This window comes from Aquarana catesbeiana, linkage group LG09 (assembly GCF_042186555.1).
Source record: "Aquarana catesbeiana isolate 2022-GZ linkage group LG09, ASM4218655v1, whole genome shotgun sequence".
Lineage (NCBI taxonomy): Eukaryota > Metazoa > Chordata > Amphibia > Anura > Ranidae > Aquarana > Aquarana catesbeiana.
The window spans coordinates 181,225,249-181,238,007 of record NC_133332.1 but is presented as its reverse complement, the minus strand read 5'-3'; the positions used below and the strand labels follow the sequence as shown (position 1 = coordinate 181,238,007).

General features: G+C 45.0%; 1 protein-coding gene across 9 annotated transcripts in view; it reads right to left on the bottom strand.

Moving 5' to 3' along the window:
* TENM1 (teneurin transmembrane protein 1) overlaps nt 1–12,759 on the bottom strand; it is a 1,380,190-nt gene that overhangs the window by 107,081 nt on the left and 1,260,350 nt on the right. The gene's annotated exons all lie outside the window — the stretch shown is intronic.

Below are 12,759 nucleotides of genomic sequence, written 5' to 3'. Positions count from 1 at the left end.
CCAAAATACATTCAGCTGCTTCTCCTAAGTATGGGGATACCACATGTGTGGGACTTTTTGGGAGCTTAGCCGCGTACAGGGCCCCGAAAACCAAGCACCGCCTTCAGGATTTCTAAGGGTGTAAATTTTTGATTTCACTCTTCACTGCCTATCACAGTTTCGGAGGCCATGGAATGCCCAGGTGCCACAAAACCCCCCCAAATGACCCCATTTTGGAAAGTAGACACCCCAAGCTATTTGCTGAGAGGCATATTGAGTCCATGGAATAATTTATATTTTGACACAAGTTGCGGGAAAGTGACACTTTTTTTTTTTTTTTTTTGCACAAAGTTGTCACTAAATGATATATTGCTCACACAGGCCATGGGCATATGTGGAATTGCACCCCAAAATACATTTAGCTGCTTCTCCTGAGTATGGGGATACCACATGTGTGGGACTTTTTGGGAGCCTAGCCGCGTACGGGGCCCCGAAAACCAAGCACCGCCTTCAGGATTTCTAAGGGTGAAAATTTTTGATTTCACTCTTCACTGCCTATCACAGTTTCGGAGGCCATGGAATGCCCAGGTGGCACAAACCCCCCCCAAATGACCCCATTTTGGAAAGTAGACACCCCAAGCTATTTGCTGAGAGGCATGGTGAGTATTTTGCAGCTCTCATTTGTTTTTGAAAATGGAGAAAGACAAGAAAAAACTTTTTTTTTCTTTTTTCAATTTTCAAAACTTTGTGACAAAAAGTGAGGTCTGCAAAATACTCACTATACCTCTCAGCAAATAGCTTTGGGTGTCTACTTTCCAAAATTGGGTCATTTGGGGGGGTTTTGTGCCACCTGGGCTTTCCATGGCCTCCGAAACTGTGATAGGCAGTGAAGAGTGAAATCAAAAATTCACGCCCTTAGAAAGCCTGAAGGCGGTGCTTGGTTTTCGGGGTCCCGTACGTGGCTAGGCTCCCAAAAAGTCTCACACATGTGGTATCCCCGTACTCAGGAGAAGCAGCAGAATGTATTTTGGGGTGTAATTTCACATATTCCCATGGCATGTTTGAGCAATATATCATTTAGTGACAACTTTGTGCAAAAAAAAAAAAAAAAACAAATTTGTCTCTTTCCCGCAACTTGTGTCGCAATATAAAATATTCCATGGACTCGACATGCCTCTCAGCAAATAGCTTGGGGTGTCTACTTTCCAAAATGGGGTCATTTGGGGGGGTTTTGAACTGTCCTGGCATTTTATGCACAACATTTAGAAGCTTATGTCACACATCACCAACTCTTCTAACCACTTGAAGACAAAGCCCTTTCTGACACTCATTGTTTACATGAAAAAGTTATTTTTTTTTGCAAAAAATTACTTTGAACCCCCAAACATTATATATTTTTTTAAAGCAAATGCCCTACAGATTAAAATGGTGGGTGTTTCATTTTTTTTTTCACACAGTATTTGCGCAGCGATTTTTCAAACGCATTTTTTGGGGAAAAAACACACTTTTTTAAATTTTAATGCACTAAAACACACTATATTGGCCAAATGTTTGATGAAATAAAAAAAGATGATCTTAGGCCGAGTACATGGATACCAAACATGACATGCTTTAAAATTGCGCACAAACGTGCAGTGGCAACAAAATAAATACATTTTTAAAAGCCTTTAAAAGACTTTACAGGTTACCACTTTAGATTTACAGAGGAGGTCTACTGCAAAAATTACTGCCCTCGATCTGACCTTCGCGGCGATACCTCACATGCATGGTGCAATTGCTGTTTACGTTTGACGACAGACCGCCGCTTGCGTTCGCCTTAGCGCGAGAGCAGGGGGCGACAGGGGTGCTTTTTTTTTTTTTTTTTTTTTCTTTATTATTTTTTTGCTTTTTTATCTTATTTTTAAACTGTTCCTTTCATTTTTTTTTTAATCATTTTTATTGTTATCTCGGGGAATGTAAATATCCCCTATGATAGCAATAGGTAGTGACAGGTACTCTTTTTTGAAAAAATTGGGGTCTATTAGACCCTAGATCTCTCCTCTGCCCTCAAAGCATCTGATGACACCAAGATCGGTGTGATAAAATGCTTCCCCAATTTCCCAATGGCGCTATTTACATCCGGCGAAATCTAAGTCATAAAATGCTCGTAGCTTCCGGTTTCTTAGGCCATAGAGATGTTTGGAGCCACTCTGGTCTCTGATCAGCTCTATGGTCAGCTGGCTGAATCACCGGCTGCATTCTCAGGTTCCCTGTTGAGACAGGAGAGCCAGAGAAAAACACGGAAGACGGTGGGGGGGGGGGGCATTCCCTCCCACGGCTTGTAAAAGCAGTCTAGAGGCTAATTAGCCACTAGGATTGCTTTTACATGAAAGCCGACCGCAGGCTGAAAAGAATGATACCAAGATGATACCTAAACCTGCAGGCATCATTCTGGTATAACCATTCAAAGTCGTGAATGGCGTACCTGAAGACAAAAAAATGGTTAACAATAAAGCACAGTAAACGGTAAAGTATAAAAAATTGCATACCTGAAAAGCAAACATGATAAAACATAATAACAATAAAACATTGCAGAATAGAATACAGTAAAAAAGAGCAGAACAAGAGAGAGAGAATAGAGAGAGAGAACAATAAAACGACAACTATTTTTTTTTATTTTATATATATATTTTTTTTTTTTTACACTTTTTTTGTAACTAACTTTTATAACGGTAACCGGTTCCAGGTTCGGGTCTCTCAAAATGCGATGGCATATTGGGAGACCCTGTGAAAGTGTGCCTAGTCTGTGCAATGCTGTACCCTATGCTAATACTCAACTAATGAATGGTAGCGTTCAAAACATTCACCAATGCAAAGACCAGGATTGTCAGGACAGGAGGGACAATAATAGAGGGTGTCACGCCTATATTCGCGCTTGCTGCAGACACGACATCTTTTTTGGGGGTTCGTTGGGTAGGGGTACTCGGGAGGACATAAAGAAAATGCCTCTCATGCAGCCGACTGCATTTGGTTGGGGATGTGAATGGGGGAAGTACGGGCACTGCAGAAGCGGTGGGTTCCCAATTAGGATTGGCGAATGCAGCAGGAAGGGCACTATGGGCACGACGGGCCTGTGTTTGTCTTCTTGGTGGCAGTGGGACACTACTTGTGCTTGCCACCTCACCAGCTTGAACTGCACTTATGGGACTCGCCACGTCACCAAGTGTTACTGCAGTGCTGGTTTGACTACGACCGGGGTGTACTAGGCCGCTGGCGCTTGCCAGTTTAATAAAAAGCTACCAAAAAAACTGTTAGCGATCGCAGGGATCAGGCCTGACTCTGCGAATGCTGCAGTTATGCGTTAAGTGTTTTGTAAGTGACAGTGATCGATCGATACTGCACTTGGGTGGGCTGGGCTGGGCGGAGGGGCAAAACGCAGGTGCTAGCAGGTATCTGGACTGATCCCGCTAACACTGCGTTTTTGGGAACCCTAAACTGCTGGGGACGCTAGTATAGATCTGATCGGATCAGATATTGATCCGATCAGATACTATACCACTAAGGGAGCTGTACGGTGCGTGCGTGGGTGTTAGCGCTACTGGCGCTAACCTGATGCTGCCTGGGGCTGGTGCTTGCCAGTTCACCAAAATGCTACCAAAAAAACTGTTAGCGATCGCAGGGATCAGGCCTGACTCTGCGAACGCTGCAGTTATGCGTTTAGTGTTTTGTAAGTGACAGTGATCGATCGATACTGCACTTGGGCTGGGCCGGGCGGAGGGGCAAAACGCAGGTGCTAGCAGGTATCTGGGCTGATCCCGCTAACACTGTGTTTTTGGGAACCCTAAACTGCTGGGGACGCTAGTATAGATCTGATCGGATCAGATATTGATCCGATCAGATACTATACCACTAAGGGAGGCGTATGCTGCGTGCGTGGGTGTTAGCGGTACTGGCGCTAATCTGACGCTGCCTGGGGCGACGCATATCACCGCCGGGCGATCAGGGGGCTAAACCTTTATTCGGTAATAAACGGCGGGTGCCCTGACACTATAAAAAATAAACAAACTAACCAGCGTCACCCGTAACAGTTATATGGTGATCAGTGGTGAAAGGGTTAACTAGGGGGCCATCAAGGGGTTAAAACATTTATTCGGTAGTATATGGGGGTCCCTGTCGCTATAAAACGCTGACGGCGAACCTAAATATTTAGGTCCCTAACTAGCGTCACCAGCGACACTAATACAGCGATCAGAAAAATGATCGCTTAGCGACACTGGTGACAGGGGGTGATCAAGGAGTTAAAACTTTATTAGGGGGGGTTAGGGGGGTATCCTAGACCTACAGGGGGGTAATACTAACTGTCCCAACACTGTAACTGTCACAAACTGACACCAATGCAGTAATCAGAAAAAAAAAAAAAAAACTGCTGGTGTCAGTTTGTGACAGGGGGGGGGGGTGATTGGGGGGGGATCGGGGGGCGATCGGGGGGGGGATCGGGGTGTTTTGTGTGCCTGGCATGTTCTACTGTGTGTGTGTAGTGTTGTGCACTCACATACCTGTCTTCTCTCCTCGGGCCGGAACGGAAATTACCGAGCCGAGGAGAGATGACATCATTTCCTTTGCTGCTGTTTAGCATACAGCAGCAAAGGAATTATGTGATTGGCCGGCGGCGATCGCGAGGGGGGGGGCCACGAACGGATGGCCTCCCCCTCATCTCCGATCGCCGTGGGACAAAAGACGACCGCCTCGGGCACCGGGGGAAGGCAAATCACGTATATGTACGTGATTTTGCCTGTCCGTGCCACCTTGCCGACGTAAATCGGCGTGAGGCGGTCGTCAAGTGGTTAATCCCGCGACACCAAAAAGTGTTTGTAAATGCAGAAAAAGAAGGTATACTACCGGAATCCATGCGTGAGGCCTTTATTGTTGTGATACCAAACCCCGGTAAAGACCCAAGCGAATGTGAATCATATAGACCGATCTTCTTGATCAATACTGACGTCAAAATATTGGCCAAAATCTTGGCTGGTAGATTGCAGTCAGTAATCCTTAAATTGATCAACTCGGATCAAACTGGGTTTATCCCGGGCCGTTGTACCCACATAAACCTTAGAAGGCTCTATGTAAATTTACAAATTTCACATACAAATACAGGTAAAAGAGTGGTGGCGTCACATGACACAAAAAAGGCTTTGACTCGGTCGAATGGAATTATCTGTTTTCCCTGCTTAGTAAATTGGGCTTTGGACCTAGATTTGCGAACTGGGTTAAGTTACTGTATAATGATCCCCGGGAATGTGTTAGAGTGAATGGGCTCATCTCAAATACATTTAAGATAGGTAGGGGGACGAGACAGGGATGCCCCCTGTCTCCGCTCCTCTTCGCCCTAGCTATAGAACCCCTTGCGGTTAAACTTAGGAGTTGGGATGACATCAGGGGGCTCGTGGTTGGGGATCTGGAGGAACGAGTATCATTATATGCGGATGATATGCTCCTATATTTAGGAGATCCGGAACTCTCATTATCTAATGCATTCAATGTAATTCAGGAATTCGGTAATTTCTCTGGTTTCCGAATTAACTGGTCCAAATCATCACTGTTTCCTCTAGATCCTCAGCTGAACTTAGTACTTCCCACCCAATGCCCTCTAGCAATAACAAACCAGTTTAAGTACTTAGGAATACAGATCCTATTGCCAGTGCTATGGCCTGTAATCAACGCCTTCAAGGATAGAGTACAGAAGTGGAAAGATCTTCCGCTCACATTGTTGGGGAGAGCTAACTTATTTAAAATGATTTTTCTCCCGAAATTTTTAAATATACTCTCTAACGCCCCACTATATATCCCTAAAAAGACGTTCCGATACATTGACTCCCTGTTGACCTCCTTTTTGTGGGGAGACAAGGCAGCTCGTGTGTCGCTGGCCGTTCTACAGCTACCAGTAGGAAGGGGTGGTCTGGCGATACCCGACCTTCGCTTGTACTACTTGGCGTCTCAACTAGTTCAGGCCCACTGGCGCATGTTTCCACAGCTGAATAACGCTGCCACTGCGGTGGAGGCAGCTGTCGCGACCTCATACGAAGCACTTTTGAATTTCTTTTTTAGAGGGATGGTGCCTACTCAAGATGGGGTAACTGTACTTCAATCAGCTAAGCGGGTAATTGAGATTACTATAAAACATATACAAGACGGACCTCCACACCTATCACCAAATACAACACTATGGTTCAATCCTCGTCTAAAGGACCTTTCTCGCTTGGAGGATGGATATAGGTGGGCCAAATTTGGTCTTACGTATGTGCATCAACTATTTGAGAGGGGTGAATTTAAAACTAATAACAGTAATTCCGCGCTTAGGAATGTATAGGAAGAAGGACTGCTGCCCCCCCTATAAAAGAAACTCACCGAGGTGAGATCCAAACCTTAAAGAATTTTTCTAAGGGGAATTGGCGCTGTCCAACTATATGTGTATAAGTGATGATTCTTACAAAATTTAAAAAATATTGTGTAAACAGGTGTATCACAATTATTTATATCAAGAAAGTGTTATTGTGCATGTAAAAACGCTGAAATAACGCAAATGTGAATGGGCCACATATTGAGTGTAATAGGAAAAAAGTGCAGAGTGCTCCTAAGATACATGCAAAAAACCCGTATCCAATAAATTAAGTAAGTGTAAAGAGTAATACCTATATATTAAAAGTGGCAGAGAAACAGAATCCAATATGTAAACAATAATGATAGTCTACATAAACAGTGGTTTTAGGGAGAAAAATGTGGAAAAATAAAAATGGCAAATAAAAATAATTATAAAAATGTATAATAGATGTAAAAAACTCCAGCCTGTGTGCATAAAAATCACAATTAAAGTATCAAAACAAGATAATTCATATGTGCATGAAAATCCAAACGAAAACAAATATTTGATTATTGATGTGTAAAAAAATTGAAAATTGAAAATGTCCACAAAGAAGTCCTAAAAGTGTGTCCTGCTGGTGGAGGGGAAGCGCAGTCACAGCCTTCAACAGTTAGTATCCCATCCTTCCCTACACCCCCACTCGTGTTTGCACTCACCGGACTGCCTAACCCCTGCAGGGGTAAAAGGCATATGCAGACAATCCTGGCGATGGCGATGGCGATGGCGGAACCGGGAAGTGATCCTCCGTCCAGGGGTGCTTTATCCTTAAATTCTGGTGAAAGGAGCAGCCATTTCTTCCCAACAAAAAGTAGATCCCCAACTTTCCAGGATTGCCTATGTCAACAGTTGATCATTGCTGTGCTGTGTAGTTTGCAACTAATAAAGTTCATCTTTAAGGATAAAGCACCCCTGAACGGAGGATCACTTCCCGGTTCCGCCATCGCAGGATTGTCTGCATATGAATTTAAAACGTTTGCATAATTGAAGAGGGAATTGGGTGTCCCTGGCACATGGGCGTTCCATTATTCCAGGCTGCGGAATGCTGCGCATGCACAATTTGGAACGGGGATGGTTCTGTTAAAAAACACAAAACTTTAATCAATGCTTGCAGAACCTGACCACACGAAACATATTTCCACTTATTATGCGGTACTTATGGAAAAAACACAGCCGAGAGAGAAGAAAATGAGAGAGAGATGGACAGACATTATCCCAGAGTTGACTGAGGATCATTGGAATGAGGTTTTAACCTCCTATATGTCCACGGTCATCTCTGCAAGGGATAAACTGATCCAACTAAGATACCTACATCAAATGTATTACACCCCATACAGACTATATAAGATGGGCAGGAGAGCAGACCCTATTTGTCATAAATGCCTGGTGGCAGAAGGTACTTTTATGCACATGGTTTGGGACTGTAGTAGGCTACGACCCTTATGGTCACAGGTAACCCAGTTTGTTGCAGAATCCTTTGATCTTCCGAATATATGTAGCCCACTGCTGGGTCTCTTGGGGGGTGATAGAGGACGATGTAATGAGCAACAATACTAGAATGTTTTTGAGATTATTGTTTTACTATGTCAGGAAGCTGATTGTCTTGAATTGGATAAAGAGGGATCATCTTACCTTAGGAGCTTGGAAAAGATTAATTAATGCAAATATTACACTGTATAAAATGACATATGAAGCAAGAGGAAGTAAGAAAAAATTTAATAGCGTATGGGGCAGATGGATAAACACAAAAGAAACTACACCATGTGACATCTAAAATGCTTTTATTATAAAATATAGTCGAATGATAGACTGGGTAGGATGAAATTGTGAGAACATGTTCCAGGGGACTGGAGAGATGACAGCGCACAGCACAATATATATATATACTTTTATATTATTTTTTTACTTTATTTTATGTTTTATACCAGACATTGGATTGCTGATAATTTGCATTACGATTACAGAAAATAACTGGTATTTTAGAGTTAAAAAAATTGCTACCTGTACTGATATATCCTTTATCATAGGGTGTTTATCTGAAACTACCCTTGAATGTTAATTATATTTTGACGGCAAATTTGGCCAATTATGGCTCTCTTTGCTGACGGCGCTGTGATTGGCCAAAGCATGCGGGTCATAGTGCATGCTTGGCCAATCATCAGACAGCAACGCACTGCGCTCCCACAGTGCATTATGGGCCGTTATGCGCCATTCGACGAACGGGCGAACAGCCAATGTTAGAGTCGAACTCATGTTCGACCCGAACAGAAAGCTCATCCCTAGTTGTAAGCCTCAGACATGAAATATGAACAAAGCATATCCCCCTACAGTGTGTACTTGTCTTAGGAGCACACAGTGTCACTTTTGTCTGCTGCTTCGTTCCTCTGCTATCAGCATGAATCACTTCTGACAAGTTTTCCTGACACCAAGAGAAAAGGTGACGGGGAGAGATCTCCAGCTGATTGACAGCCTCAGCTCTTTTGTGGAGGGAGGTGTGTCCCTTCCCTCCAATCAGCTCTCAGAGTACTCCTCACTGAGCTTGCAGAGTGTAAAATCAGCTCTCTGCCTCCTTTTTCCTGTACTCCCAGACAAACTTTGTAATTCAGCATTTTGAACAGGAACAGATGTATAGAAGAGAGTGCTGCAGATAGACAGGTACAACTTATGTAGGAGGATTTGTTTCTCTGTGTAAGACCTGAGGCCAGTCACTTCACTGTGTATATGTAAGTATTTACAACCACTTTAAAACAAGGTAAGTGAAATTAAAGCTGATTTCCAGGAATTCAGCCACTTTGTAAAAAATCAAAGCACACTATGTTAAGTCTAAGTAGCTACATGACATCCCCTGGGCTTATTTCTATTATTTACATTTGACAGGCTTATTTTTCTGCTGGAGAGATACTCCAGGGATCTTAGAGGAGAGAAACACACAGAGCAGCTATGCCTGCCCCTCCCCTCTGCTGCCTATTCACAGAAGACTTTGTATTTTGTGAATGTGTTCACATAATACCAAGGCTTTTGTGATTGGGCAGGAGGAGGGGAGGGGTGGGCATAGAAGGATCAGTGCCGCTCACCCGTAACTACAGCAATAGCTTTCTTCCAGGAGTACTATAAAGCTGTCAGATATAGGTAATAGAGCTAAGCCCAGGAGGTGTTAATAAGTCAGAAAATAAACATATTTTACAAGTAAGCTTGCACAAATACTGTACATATTTGCTAACTCTCTGAGATGGGAAAAAACACTTGTTAGTATGAGGTATGTGCTTGTGACAAATGACCCACGCCTGTCACACTCCTGGCTATGTGGAAATGATTGGTTAAACCCACAAGTAGGGATGAGCTTCGAATTTGAGTCAAACTCATGTTTGACTCGAACATCGGCTGTTCGCAAGTTCGCCGAACAGTGAACAATTTGGGGTGTTCGTGGCAAATTCGAATGCCGCGGAACACCCTTTAAAAGTCTATGGGAGAAATCAAAAGTGCTAATTTTAAAGGCTTATATGCAAGTTATTGTCATAAAAAGTGTTTGGGGACCTGGGTCCTGCCCCAGGGGACATGGATCAATGCAAAAAAAAGTTTTAAAAATGGCCGTTTTTTCGAGAGCAGTGATTTTAATAATGCTTAAAGTCAAACAATAAAAGTGTAATATCCCAAAATTAAAAAAAAAAAAATGACGTGGAAGTTCCCCCTAAATTCCATACCAGGCCCTTCAGGTCTGGTATGGATATTAAGGGGAACCCCGGCCAAAATAAAAAAAAAAAAATTACGTGGGGGTCCCCCTAAATTCTATACCAGACCCTTCAGGTCTGGTATGGATATTAAGGGGAACCCCGCGCCAAAAAAAAAAAAAAAAAAAAAAAAAAGGCGTGGGGTCCCCCCAAAAATCCATACCAGACCCTTATCCGAGCACGCAACCTGGCAGGCCGCAGGAAAAGAGGGGGGGACGAGAGAGCGGCCCCCTCTCCTGAACAGTACCAGGCCACATGCCCTCAACATTGGGAGGGTGCTTTGGGGTAGCCCCCCAAAACACCTTGTCCCCATGTTAATGAGGACAAGGGCCTCATCCCCACAACCCTGGCCGGTGGTTGTGGGGGTCTGCGGGCGGGGGGCTTATCGGAATCTGGAAGCCCCCTTTAACAAGGGGACCCCCAGATCCCGGTCCTCCCCCCTGTGTGAAATGGTAAGGGGGTACTTGGTACCCCTACCATTTCACTAAAAAACTGTCAAAAATGCTAAAAATGACAAGAGACAGTTTTTGACAATTCCTTTATTTAAATGCTTCTTCTTTCTTCTATCTTCCTTCATCTTCTTCTTCTTCTGGTTCTTCTGGTTCTTCCTCCGGTGTTCTCGTACAGCATCTCCTCTGCGGTGTCTTCTTCCCTTCTTCTCCTCAGGCCGCTCCGCATCCATGGCATGGAGGGAGGCTCCCGCTCTTCTCTTCATCTTCTTCTCTTCTTCATCTTCTTCTCTTCTTTATCTTCTTCTCTTCTTTATCTTCTTCTCCGGGCCGCTCCGCATCCATGCTGGCATGGAGGGAGGCTCCCGCTGTGTGACGCATCTCCTCTTCTGGCGGTTCTTAAATAATGGGGGGCGAGGCCACCCGGTGACCCCGCCCCCCTCTGAGGCACGGGACATGACGGGACTTCCCTGTGGCATTCCCCGTGACGTCACAGGGAACTCCCATCAAGTCACCGTGCGTCAGAGGGGGCGGGGTCACCGGGTGGCCCCCCCGTTATTTAAGAACCGTCAGAAGAGGAGACACGTCACACAGCGGGAGCCTCCCTCCATGCCAGCATGGATGCGGAGCAGCCCGGAGAAGAAGATGAAGAAGAGAAGAAGATGAAGAAGAGAAGAAGAAAAGACGATGAAGAAGAGAAGAAGATGAAGAGAAGAGCGGGAGCCTCCCTCCATGCCATGGATGCGGAGCGGCCCGAGGAGAAGAAGGGAAGAAGACGCCACGGGGGAGTCTTTTTAGTTGGACACCCACGTCATTTTTAAAAAAAATTGGGTCGGGGTTCCCCTTAATATCCATACCAGACCTGAAGGACCTGGTATGGAATTTAGGGGGAACCCCCACGTAATTTTTTTTTTTAAATTTTGGTTCGGGGTTCCCTTGTGGGGAATTCCCATGCCGTTTTTATCAATGAACTTCTATGTGTATTGTCGGCCCGGCAATGCAATAGCCGCGAGTAGTTTTAAATGACTTTTTTTCCTTTGAAATGTCATTTTGCTGTCAGACTGTTCTAAACATGGGAAACATGCGCCCCTTTACAGGCATACTATAGACACCCTCCAGGTACGAAATTTAAAGGGATATTACACTTTTGTTGTTTGACTTTAAGCATTATTAAAATCACTGCTCCCGAAAAAAACGCCATTTTTAAAACTTTTTTTTGCATTGATCCATGTCCCCTGGGGCAGGACCCAGGTTCTCAAACACTTTTTATGACAATAACTTGCATATAAGCCTTTAAAATTAGTACTTTTGATTATTCATGTTCGTGTCCCATAGACTTTAACGGTGTTCGCGTGTTCGAACAAACTTTTTTCCTGTTCACATGTTCTGGTGCGAACCGAACAGGGGGGTGTTCGGCTCATCCCTACCCACAAGTACTTTTTTCACTACTACTTTTCATTGCCCTTTAAAACTAACAAATGCAATAAATTAGATGCTGGTTGAAAGGTTAAGTGTAGCGTAAAGTGAAGTCCGGAGCAAAAAAAATAAAAAAATAGCGAAGGGCTGGCATGACAGGGGAAACAGTGAACAGGGCAAAAATGAGAGGGCTCACCTGATTGGGGGCAGTCTGGGGGAGAGGAGACACAGGCAGTTAAAAGGAGATGGCCCCTCCCCAGTGTCCAGTGGAGAGAGCGGGCAAGGAACAAGCATGTCAGAGGTGGACAGACTTTTGGCCCAGCTGCAGGCGGAGGCATCGTCAAGGGGAGCGGAGTGGCTGCAGGAGCAGTTTTCCACTGTGGGCGATCGGTTCTCTGGATCAGGTACAGAGGGGCCGGAGTCCACACGAGGTCTCGGCCTCCAGAGCTCTTCTCCCTGGACTCTTCCCCCAGAGCTCTGTGTCACACCGGGAGTCCCGTAGGGCCCTTTCAGGACCGCCCGCAAAGCATTCCGCTGTGTCTGCGGGCAGTGGTCCTGGAAGAAATCCCCCTCACAGATGTAGCTCAGCGGGTGGGGCCTCCGGGAGTACTCTCTCCAAGCCCCACCCCGTGGCAGGTGCAGGACCATGCAGGTGCCATCCCTTGCGATGAGTTAGCAGGGGTGGGGGCAGGGCCTCGGCATGGGAATCGTGAAGCAGCAGCCTCTGGGCCCTCCACTGCAGCAGCTGGTGGCTCCCCTGTGACTAGTCGGCATCCTTGGAGAGCAGAGATGC